This window comes from Macaca nemestrina, chromosome 4 (assembly GCF_043159975.1).
Source record: "Macaca nemestrina isolate mMacNem1 chromosome 4, mMacNem.hap1, whole genome shotgun sequence".
In the NCBI taxonomy this organism is placed as follows: domain Eukaryota; kingdom Metazoa; phylum Chordata; class Mammalia; order Primates; family Cercopithecidae; genus Macaca; species Macaca nemestrina.
In genome coordinates, this window is record NC_092128.1 from 24,204,351 (window position 1) to 24,216,856 (window position 12,506).

General features: G+C 36.8%; 1 protein-coding gene across 9 annotated transcripts in view; it reads right to left on the reverse strand.

Annotated features, from left to right (window-relative positions):
* Positions 1-12,506, reverse strand: part of LOC105471446 (caldesmon 1) — a 236,598-nt gene that overhangs the window by 165,602 nt on the left and 58,490 nt on the right. The window contains exon 1 of one of the 9 annotated variants that reach the window (XR_011621947.1): positions 2,592-2,615. The exons of the other annotated variants lie outside the window; for them this stretch is intronic. The gene's annotated coding sequence lies outside the window, so the exon portion shown is untranslated. Of the gene's footprint in view, positions 1-2,591; positions 2,616-12,506 lie in introns of those variants that run through there. 9 annotated transcript variants of the gene reach the window in all.

Sequence of the window (12,506 nt, forward strand, 5' to 3'; positions counted from 1 at the left end):
GGGTTGATTAGACAGCAATTGGCAGCTAGTCCCCATATGTTCACTTTTAGTAAGCATTTATGATCCTTAAGTTTATGCTACCTCTGAGAATAATATTAATCAATTTAAATACTTTTATAAAAATTCAATATCTACAAAGTGTTTTGGTGACCTTACCATTTCTGTAAGTCATCCAAGATTCCTTTTAAAAGTTTATAGTCTTTGGTTTTCTAAATATTGTCAAAAGATGGGGGGAAAACCCTTAAACTCGAGGGTGTTCTTGTGGAATTTGGCTCCCATGTCCCATTTCTGTCTGTATAGCTTACTTTTTTTCTAGCAATGAAAATATGTTCTCATCACCTCTGCAATGCAAAGCCGAATGTTGGCTCACAGCCTTTTGTGATTGTGAGTAAGCTGTCAAGGCATTAATATTTTAGGGCTCCAAAGTTGATTTGAGGGAATTTTAATCTTATTTTCTTTGTTTTCCAATGTGACTACCCTAAACCTCTCTTTTCATGTTGGAAAATAAAAAATGACAGATATGACTAAAACTGACAGTAAAAACATACACAATTATACCTTGTTGATGTATATTTTGTTCTAGATGGAGTTCTCCTGGAAAAGACATGAGCAGAATGTAACATATCAGCTTGGTTAAAACTTTGTGGCTATAAGAGGAGGGAACTGATATTTATCCAGCCTCAACAGGCAGTGGCTAAATTATTTATATTATTTCATTTAGTTCTTATAACTCCCACCCCTCACCCCTATTTTTTAATGGATGAGGAAATGCAAGCTCAAAGGGTTCAATCTTTTATCTAAGTTCTCACAGATAGGACAGACCCAGTGCCTTTTGTATTACAATGAAGATCTCTCTTATGCATCAATTCTGACCCGTCAGCTTCAGCTGCCCAAAATACTACATTAAAAAGAATTTTAAAACCATAAAAATTTAAAAGAATTTAAAACCATGATTCATTAGCAAGAGCCCATGAGCAAGACTGTAGTAGGTATACTACCTGTGTCCCCGGTATCATACCACAATGTCTCTCATGAACTTTTATTGATAATTTCAGCTTAAAAGTAGGGTGCTGGGAGGAATATAAAATCCTCATGGATTCTAGCCTTCATACTCTTTCCTTAGTAAATATAGATTTTCTATGAGATAGTCTTTCCCCTGGTTGTACTATTTTCTTAACATTAGTTTATTTTCATCCTAAAACATTCAACTACTTTTTTATCCCTTGGCAATGAGCCCCTCATCGCCTAAAAGAGTTAGCTCAGCATTGTCACCAATGTTATATTGTTGAAAATGTGTTTTAAAATATTTCAGTGCAGACAATATAGTAAATTAACTCTAATCTGCACCCTAGGAACTGTAAGCATATGAAAGACTCTAGTCAAGAGTACATACTCCAGAAAGCCTAAGATTGATGTTTTCAATATCATTCTCTAAATCCACACCTGAAGGTCTACAAACTGGCATAAAGGACAGAGAAATAATGCTTCATCAGACAAAAGAGTGGGTGTTCAATATATGTGACTGGGTGGGATAGAAAGACTTATTTAGGCATCTCCAGCCTTGTGTGTACAGGGATTAAGAAATCTGACAAACCCAGCATTCAGAGGTGTGCCATAGATCTAGGATTCTATTTGGGCCTGTGCCCATTTACTGAAAGTTTCTGGCCTGGCTAGAACACAAGCTGGCTCTGCCGTTAGAATATTGTAACATTTGCCAGGGAGTGGATCTTTTGCTTAAATTGCAAAAGCACTTGTCAGAGCACTTAAAAAAATAGAATGGGGGCCAGGCAGTGGCTCTCGCCTATAAACTCAGCACTTTGGCAAGCCGAGTTGGGAGGATCACTTGAGCCCAGGAGTTCGAGACCAGCCTGGGCAACATAGTGAGACCTTGTCTCTACAAAGAGTAATTAAAAAAAAAAATTAGCCCACCATGATAGCACATGCCTGAGGTCCCAGCTACTTGGGAGGCTGAGGTGGGAGGATTGCTTGCGCCCAGGAGTTTGGGCCTGCAGTGAAACATGATTGCACCACTGTACTCAAGCATGGGCAACAAAGTTAGACCCTGTCTCAAAAAAAAAAAAAAAAAAAAAAGTAGAATGGGGACTTTACCAAATGTATGGAACAGGCTTTGTAATTGTTTTTACGCCTATTTGTTTCATGTGTGGCAGAATTTAGTCTCTGAGACTTGTTTCCATTGTAACAGATCACCTGGCATTGAGGTTATCTGGGAGGAAATGGTGCCTACATCTAAAAACTGGAGATAATCAGCTGGGTGCCGTGGCTCACGCCTATAATCCCAGCACTTTGGGAGGCCGAGGCGGGTGGATCACTTGAGGTCAGGAGTTTGAGACCAGCCTGGCCAACATGGCAAAACCCCATCTCTAATAAAAGTACAAAAATTAGCTGGGCGTGATGGCGGGCACCTGTAATCCCAGCTACTCAGTAGGCTGAGGCAGGAGAATCGCTTGAACGAGGGAGGCGGAGGTTTCAGTGAGCTGAGATCGCACCACTCTACTCCAGACAACTGTGAAGAGGCAGATTGGCTTAGGTCATTTCACAACACCAGTTATTATGAGAAGTTTAGTGCAGACCTCTTCTTCCTCCACCCTCTTCATGCTCCCTCATATTCCAGGGTTGTTCACTGGAATGAAGGAAAAGAAGCTGTTTAAGAGTCAGAACCCTACAATTCTAAGCCACTAGACTCTAGCCTGGGGGCAGTGGGGTGAGGGTGGGAGCAGTGCTTTGAATCAGATATGAGATGAAATTTAAGTTTTAAAACAAACATTTATCCTTTTTGAGCTTAGAAACTGGTCAGAGATGTAATTAAAGGCTCCCTGTAGCTAGTAATAAAAGGAAGTTTGACACAGAACAGTACTGATAGAGAAAAATATAAATCATTTCTTCTTTATACCCCCAATGAATTGAGACTCCTCAATAAACCAGTCATGGTATCATGGAAAAAATGTTGCATGGTTGCGCTAATGTTTTAATAGGTATAAAATCTGAGGTCTTCAGGTCTCATATTCTTCAAATCCTCAAGGAGCAATCTTTCCATTTTTCCCATTAAGAGACTCATTTCTATTTAAAAGGTTGAGCAGGAAAAAAATAGAAATTAGGACCAGGGACTAAGTCTTCTGCCCATCATGATTCTTCTCCACTTGCACACAAAATGAGAATCTTCCTCCCACCACAGCTGTCATGTCTGAAATTACCTTCGAGGCTAAATCTCCACTAGATAATTTAATTTTCCTCAATTAATAATGCAGGCTGAATGAATAAATAGGTGAAATTGGGAGAAAAATGATGGCAATTATTTTTGGTTATTAATTATATTTGGTTATTAATATCTTGGTTATTAAGATAGTCCAACGCAACCTGTTTCATCTACTAGATCCACTCTTTGGGAGCCATGCTGTGACAGGAAAAACTACCAGAAAAAAATCTCCTTTGACCACCATGTAACACTGATGGACAGATACAGGAAAATAAGTATTATAAAAATACTAACAGGAATTTTTTTTAACAGACAAAATTGTTGGCGAAGGATTGATAACATACACATAAGCAAACCAAGGCACTATAATTTACTGATTGCTCTGAGAGTCCAGAATTCTGAATCAATAACTTGAGACTTTTGGTCAATATGGACTAAGCAGATCCAAGAAGCATTTCTACTCTGCTTCAAATGCATAAATGTTGCAGAAAAAATAAGCAAAACATTTACACACAACATTTAAATGAGCTTGTAAGCAAGAGAACATCTCCAGGTTGCAGAATACAGAGGAAACTCAAAGACAGACAAGCTGGCCTGAGTTAAGGGTGTGATAGCATTCATTGGTAACATGGCAGAAAACTGGAACTGAGCGCCTGTGTAAGGCCACAAGCTAGAAAGGCGGCATTTAATCTATGAACACAAATGGAAACACTCTATCCATAACAGCCTACTAATGAGGAAGCTAAACTGTGGGCTGAGGGGAGCAAAAACACTTTTTGTCTGAGGGAATGGTAAACAAATATGAACTATCTGCTTAGGAATTCCAGCCAAGACACTGATGTGAAACATGGCCTAGAACCAGTCAAACTGACAGGGCCTACCAAAGGCAAATGGGGGAACTATCCCATGGGGATGGCTCCGCAATGCAGGTAATGCCCTAAGACTTCTCAGAATGGTGACCCTTTGCTTACAAATCAGAGGAAGAGTTTTGGAAAATCTTCTTTGGGGCCGGGCGTAGTGGCTCACACCTGTTATCCCAGTACTTTGGGAGACCAAGGGGGTGGATCACTTGAGGTCAGGAGTTCAAGACCAGCCTGGCCAACATGGGGAAACCCTATCTCTACTAAAAATACAAAAATTAGCCAGGTGTGGTGGCACGTGTCTATACTCCCAACTACTCAAGAGGCTGAGGCAGGAGAATCACTTGAACCCAAGAGGCAGAGGTTGCAGTGAGCCGAGATCACACCACTACACTCCAACCTGGGTAACAGAGCAAAAAGAATATCTTTGATAAACTTGTTCAAGAAAAAGGATCTAGAGATATGGGTATTTGGAGATTGCCATGGGAAGAAAAATAACTGGCCTATTTTCTGCCAGCCAGCACTCCCGAACCTACAGCTTTTGATCAGCTTTTTATTGCCTTGCTCCTTTATGTGGACAGACAGCCAAGGATCACCAGGATTCTGAGGGAAAGATGAAAGACAGAGACTAGCACAAATAATAGAAAACAGGAACACAGAGAAAACTCAGATAAGGCAGGGGCAGAAAGGCACTTAAAATATAAATCATATTTCCAGGGACATAGAGAAGTACTGTATCTATGAAATAGGATCAGGATGTTATAAAAAGAAATGTTCAACAACAACAACAACAAAGAACCCTTAGAAATTAAAAATAGTATGGCTAAAAACAATATATAGCCAAAGTTAAGGAAACTCTCAAAAATTAGAATAAGATACCGAAAAGTAGAATACAGTTAAGAAAATATAAAATCAGAGAGGTTGGTTTAGGAGGTTCAAGCTCTCAATAATTCAATGACAGAGGAGAGAGAGTGTGTGTGTATCAGAACATGGGAAATGAGGAGAAGGAAATTATCACCAAAATTATATAAGAAAATTTCTAACTAAAAGATGTGTTTTTCTGGATTGAACAGGCCCATAGTGGTCAGAATGAATAAAAATCCAAAAACTGTCTCATCTGGGCTTGTGGCCCCCAGCCAGGAGCTGACCAAGCTCAAGAGGACAGCTTCTACTTCCTATGATTTCATCTCTGACCCGACCAATCGGCACTCCCAACTCACTGGTCCCCTATCCACCAAATCACCCTTAAAAATTCCCATCTCGAATTATCAGAAAAGCTGGTTTTAGCAGTAATAAAACTTTGGTCTCCCCTACAGCCGATTTTGAGTGAATTACTCTTCCTCTATTGCAATTGCCCATCTTGATAAATCAGCTCTGTCTAGGAAGCAGGCAAGGAGAACCTGTTGGGTGGTTATAATGCAGGTATGTTTGGGGAAGTTTTAGGAAAAATGATTTCCAGCCTAGAATTCTATGCCCAGTCAATAAATTAATCAAGTATGACTTAAATCAAAGATACTAAAAAGAATTAAGTTTTCAGAAATGTTGTCTTCCCTGGACCCTTGTTCAAGATGCTGTTAGATAATCTTCTTCATCAAAACAAGAGTATAAAGAAGGAGGAATAATGGAAACCAGGAAATGAAGGATTCAAATTTCAGCTCACATACAAAGGAAATTCCTTTCAGTCCTAGGAAGGAAATGCCTAAGATGATTGTGAAGTAAAGATTTAGAACAGCAAGCTGTGCACCAAACCTAGAAAGTGCCAAGAAGTTTCCAGAAGAATCCCTTAAAAGAAAAATAATTGACAAATTACTGATGTGTTTGTATTGAAAAGGATTTGACATTCCTGTCAAATACCCTGGAGCAGGCATTAATAATAGAAAACAAACAGGTAAAAGAAATGAAGTCATTATTAAATCCTGGTGGGTAGTAGGAAGGAAAGTGGTAATAAAGAAAAAAAATGTAATCGTAGTATACTATGTGGTCAGCTATGAAGTATTCATACAGTTATTATAATATCAAAAGAATGGAGAAGATGCTGTATCGAAGGGGGAGATTTTATGAATGTACAAATCCTTATCTCCAACAGTAGAATGGTAACAAGCAATGTCTAACATTAATGAAGCCACAGTAATCAAGACAGTTTGGCATTTATGTAAGAATAGACAAATGGATCTACAGAACAGAAAAGAAGCTATAGAAATAGAATCATGCCTGGCCGGGTGCGGTGGCTCACGCCTGTGATCCCAGCACTTTGGGAGACCGAGGCGGGCAGATCACCTGAGGTCAGGAGTTCAAGACCAGCCCGGTCAACATGGCGAAACCCCGTCTCTACTAAAAATGCAAAAATTAGCCAGGTGTGGTGGCCCGTGCCTGTAATCCCAGCTATTCAGGAGGCTGAGGCAGGAGAATCGCTTGAACCCAGGAGGTGGAAGTTGCAGTGAGCCAAGATTGTGCCATTGCACTCCAGCCTGGGGCAACAGAGTAAGACTGTCTCAAAAAAAAAAAAAAATTAGAACCACACCTATGCAGGAGATGATTGATTTTCAACAAGGAGTCAATGCAATTCATAAAGAAAAGGTTTTTTTGACAAATTGTTCTGGAACAATTGGATAAATGAATGGGAAAAATGAAACTCAACTGCTATCTGAAACCATACACATGGACCACAGATCTAAACATAAAAACAAAAACTATAAATTTTTTAAAAATAGAAGATCCTTGCAACCTAGAGTATGCAAATATTTCTTAAAGAGAAAAGAAAAAGAACTAGCCATAAAATTTTAAAGAATGATAAATTGGATTTCATTAAAATATAAAACTTTTGTTTATCAAGATACAGCATCAAGGAAATGAAAAGGTGAGCCACTGACTGGGAGAAAATATGTATTCATATAATACATATATCTAACTTGTATCCAGAAAGTATAATGAGCTCTACAAAATAATAATAAACAGTTTAAAGATTAGGCAAGAAACTTGATATACATATGTTCAATAAGGACAAAAAATATGCTGAATATCATTCGTCATTAGACAAATGCAAAATAAGACCACAATGAGATATCACCAAACAACTACTAGAATTGTTTAAATTAAAAAGACTGACTACTCCAAATGTTGTTAAAGATAAGGAGCCACTGGAATGCTAATTTATTGCTTGTAAGTGTTAAAAACAGCATCACCACAGTGAACAGTTTGGCAATTTCTTGTAAAGACAAACATGTACATTAGACTCAGCAATTCCACTTCTGAATTTTAGCCAAAAGAAATAAAAACTTGTGCTTACACACACAAACACGGAAAAAGGTACTTGAACGTTACACAGATGGTCCTTGACTTAAGATGATTTGACTTTACAACAGTATGGAACTGTTGCAATTTCAGTGTACTTCAAATTTCAAATTTTGATCTTTTCTCTGGCTAGCGATATGCAGAACATAAGATTCAACATTTTATTATAAAATAGGCTTTGTGTTAGATAATTTAGCCCAGCTGTGCTTTGAGCACATTTAAGGTAAGCTAGGATAAGCGGTGATGTTTCAGTAGGTTAGGTGTATTAAGTGCATTTTCAACTTAAAATATTTTCAACTTACAATAGCTTTATCAGGATATAACCCCATCATAAGTTGAGGAGCGTCTCTTGTATCTTTATTCATAAAATCCCAAACTGGGAACGACTCAAATGACCATTAACAGGACAATGGAAAACAAGTTATGTATATTAATTCTATGAAATATTATTCATTAAGTTTAAAAAATGAACTACTTACACATGCAACAACATGGAAGAATCACAAAAACATTATATTGCACAAAACAAACCAGGCAAAAAATATATACTATTTGATTCCATTTATATGAATTCCAAGACTAGACACATGTGATCTATGGTGATAGAAATCAGAACAATAGATGTCTAAGGTAGGCAATGTGGTAACAGAAACTGACATATATAGACAGACATATATATATGACATAGACATGCACACACACATATGTATTGACATATATATGGCAAACATATATACCCTATACATAGACATATATATGTATATATACTGCACACATACACACATATATATTACACTTAAAATCTGAATATTTCTCTGCGTAAAAATTTTGCTTTTTTACTTCAGTTACAAAAATGACCAGAGAGAAAACATGAATTATATTGGCAGAAAAAAGGACAGCAAGACTGACAGCCAACTTCTCCTAAATAGATGTGACAAGAAAATGTAATAATATCTTGACTGGGTGTGATGGCTTATACCTGTAATCCCAGCACTTTGGGAGGCTGAGATGGTAGGATGGCTTGAACCCAGGAGTTTGAGACCAGCCTGGCCATCATGGCAAAATACCATCTTTTAAAAAAAATACAAAATTTAGCAGGCATAGTGGTGTGTGCCTATAGTCCCACTACACGGGAGGCTAAGGTGGGAGAATCCCATGATCCCAGAGGTCAATGCTGCAGTGAGCCATGATTGTGCTACTGCACTGGAGCCTGGGTGATAGAGTGAGACCCTGTTTCAAAAAGAGAGAGAGAGAGAGAGAGAGAAAAGAAAATGTGATCTCTTCAATGTACCAAGCAAAAATATTCTATACTCAGCTAAGCGAATATCCAAGAGTGAGGTCTGAAGTAAAAGTAAAAGCAAAAAGTGTATTTTTACAAAGTCTAAGAACTTACAACCCAAAGTCACTCTCTAAAGGAACTACTAAAGAATAAGTTCAGCAAATAGGAATTTGAACCCAGAAAAGGGGAGTGAGATACCAGAAACAAGGGCGAGCAAAGAAATCAACAAAATATATTGGTAGATTATTGTAAGAATTGACTCTTGAAAAACAAAAATGAATTTTTCAGGGTTTAAAAATGAAACAGATTGTTAAACAATAATAGCTTATAGGATGAACACAGATAGTTTGGAGGGAAAATAAAATTTATACTTTGTAATATATGCATATTAAATTTTAGTAGAAATATTCTCTAGAATAGGGATGTATATAGCCAAAACAGTAAAGACGAAAAGGGAATCAATAAACATAATAAAACACTATGAAGGGAGAAAATAAAGATGTGAAGAATACACATGGAAAAGAAGAAATACAAAATATGATGTTAAAAATAAGACTAAATTACCTTGAGTCCAAAAAAATCAGAAAATATAGGGTAAGCACTTACACTGTAGATTAGATACATTTCAAATAATATGCTCATAGGTTTTGTACAATAAATACATTACATAGGGTCTAAAAATCTGGAAATTCAGGGAAAGTAGTGTATTTATTATACTTTTTAGTGTTAAAAAATTGGACATTGCTTTAAATTTAAAGATGCTTTACTTGAAATGTTGACTGAAGCTTGAAGAAAACATATTGAGCAAATATTTTTAAAATGTGACTAATATATTGTTTAAAATTAAGTTTGTGCTGTTTTCAGATTTTCAGACATCCTGTATATAATCCATAATAACAAATACAATGGATTTATCTCATACATTAAATGATAGAACTCTCTCTGACTAGATTTTGAAATGTATCTATATGCTATTAATGAGATCCACTTTAAAATAATTAGACAGAAATATTAAAAATAAAAGGTTTTAAATTTATGTAATAAGTAAATAACAAAAGAAAAATGTTGTAGCAATATTAATAGCAGACAAAATATGCTTTAAGATGTAAAAATTATAAACTTCTTTGTATCAAGCAACATAGTCAGAATCATGAACGGTAATTATGGCAAATTTTATAAGGAGAAATTTTATAAGGAGACTGTCATAGATCCACAATCATTGTGGGAAATTGACACTGCTGTCTTGGAAATGAATTGATTAAGAAAAAAATTTTAATTAGTAAGAATATCAGAGATTTGAGCAATACATTTAAACTAAATTGAAAAAGTTTAAGCAAATTAGAAGCCCAAAAGTAGTTTTTATTTTCGTTTCATTGTAAAATCTAGCATAAAACTCTCAGCTTTAAAAAATCAAAACATTTGTATTAAATACTTTGACACAAATTAATTTATCAGCAACATTTTTACTTTTACTGTCTAGAATTTTAAAGTTCTCTTTCTGTGTGCAATTTTTAAATGATCTGCAATTTACCTATCTTTTTTTTTGACCCTGATTTTCTGTACCACCTAAGGATATTTTCTTCTGTAGGTTAACTAATTCTACCTTTTTTCATCTTTTCTCTCGCATTCTGTTATTTTTTCTCCAGTCCTCTAATTTTTATCCTCTTGGCCCTTTCTTATCAGATTCTGAGAGACTTTAAAAATATTTTTGAAATGTTCCTTGTTTTTCTTGATGAAGAAAAACATATGAACACAATTTCCATCTAGTCACCAGCTATCTGCTCTGTGTGCAAGGGGGAACAACCTTGCCTGATTACTGTCATGGTATTTTCTACCAAGTCTTTCATGAGTGTCAAATGGTGCATTTTTTCACGTTGTGAAGCAGCGTCTCTCTATATACCAGAAGGCCAATCCAAATGACACATGTTTGCTTTATCAACCTCTGTAAAAGTCTAGTGGTAATTTATATTGATTACATAATAAGAAACTTCATCCCTGGTACAACATGTTCTTTCAGCTGCGGAGCCACACCTGTAGAAATGCTAACTCACATCTGGTTCCATAAATCTGTTCTTTCTGATCCTCTAGAGAGATACTTCTATGTAAACTATACAGCTACATGTGCAACAGGAAAGACCAAAGCAGATGGCTAAACCTAGTAACCATTTCCACCCCAGGCCTTGAGCTCTTACTTTCTTCCTTGACTTTGATGTCTTCCTATTTGAGACTTAGTTCAGCCATTCCTTTCATGAAAGGTGTCTCTTACCAACTTTATTTATACTTAGATAACCAGTTCAACGTGCAGATATTGTTGTTATTTTGAGGTTTTAAGGACACTCTCTGAGTCAAGAATATTAGTTTCACTCATTATTAAGGGTTCCTCTCAATTAATTTTTTGATATGAAGATACCAAAGAAGATACCTACATTTCCTCATCGTGATATATTTTCAACTTGATTGATTCACTTGCACGTGTTTGATTATAACTCTACACAAAATCAACTTTAAAAACAAACCAACTGTGATCAATCAAATAACTAGTTATCTTGAAGGCAACAAATGTGTAACTAGTATTTGAACCACATCTAGCATTTTTTCCCGTGAAGCAATTTCTTAATGAAAGTGAAACAGTAGAAAAAGAAATTTGATAGAAAGGACACCAACGAGCCTTCTGAGGGAACGTTATAAAGCCCCAATCCAAGCAGCTTTAAAACTAGGAGAGACCACATCTATTCCAGCCCTTTCCCCATAAGTTGCCACCCCAGAAGACTGAGATGCCTCCAGATGTCAGTCAGCAAGTTGCTCAAAGGCAGAAAATGAATCTAAAAGACTCTTTCTGCTAGTGTCTGCTGGTAACTCGTATTTGAAAGAAAGCTTGGAAGCTCAGTATGTGGAAGACTTTCCAGACATCAGTGGAAGGCTGATGTCTAGAAAGCAATCTCCTTCATAATTTCTCTATTTGTTACTAACAGGTATTTTCCACAGATTGTAGTGTTTTTAAACTGGCCAAAGTCTTTAGATCTGAAGATTTGGAGGAACATGGTTCAGGTCTTCTTTTGGACCTTCTATTAATGTCAAAGCTCTCACAAGTCACTGTAGTATGAAGCAGCTTTAAGAACAGAGTTTCAGCAATTCAACAGCCAGGTAAACGTTTTCACTCTAAGGCTTCTGCCTAAAACTGTGAAATTGTGGGAGGGGTGTGATGCTGGATATTACCATCTGTTTGGAATGACTAGTCAGATTGGCAGCAGCAAGACGGTTCCAACATCTGGCACCAGGGTGGGTCAGGCTGAGCAATCTGCTAATGGTCTCAAGGGAAACAAACCAGAGACCGGAAGAGGCCTAAGGTATTACAGGTGGAAAGTCCTCAAGAGATTGTCAGTCCAGTAAGCATATGTTCAAGAAAAGAGCTAGCTTATACCATCTTCACTCATGTATTAGAGTTCCATCAATATAGCTACAATGTGAACATTACATTTTCCCCATATGAAACACTGTTCTATTTTAAGGGGCTTAAAAGGTAAATAAAGGACCTTAGGTAAAACCTAAAGCAATCCAAATCACGGCTGGACTTTCATTAGTAATAATGAATCAATATTGTTTTATTATTTGTGACAAATGCACCTTAATGTTAACAATAGGGGAAACTGGATGTGGGGCATATGAGAACTCCGGAATATTCTTGCTGCTTTTCTGTAAATCTGAAAGTGTTCTAAAATAAACTTTTATTTAAAGAACAACAAAAATAAACAATTTGGCCAGCCACGGTGGCTCACGCCTGTAATCCCAACACTTTGGGAAGCCGAGGCAGATGGATCACCTGAGATCAGGAGATCGAGTCCATCCTGGCCAACATGGTGAA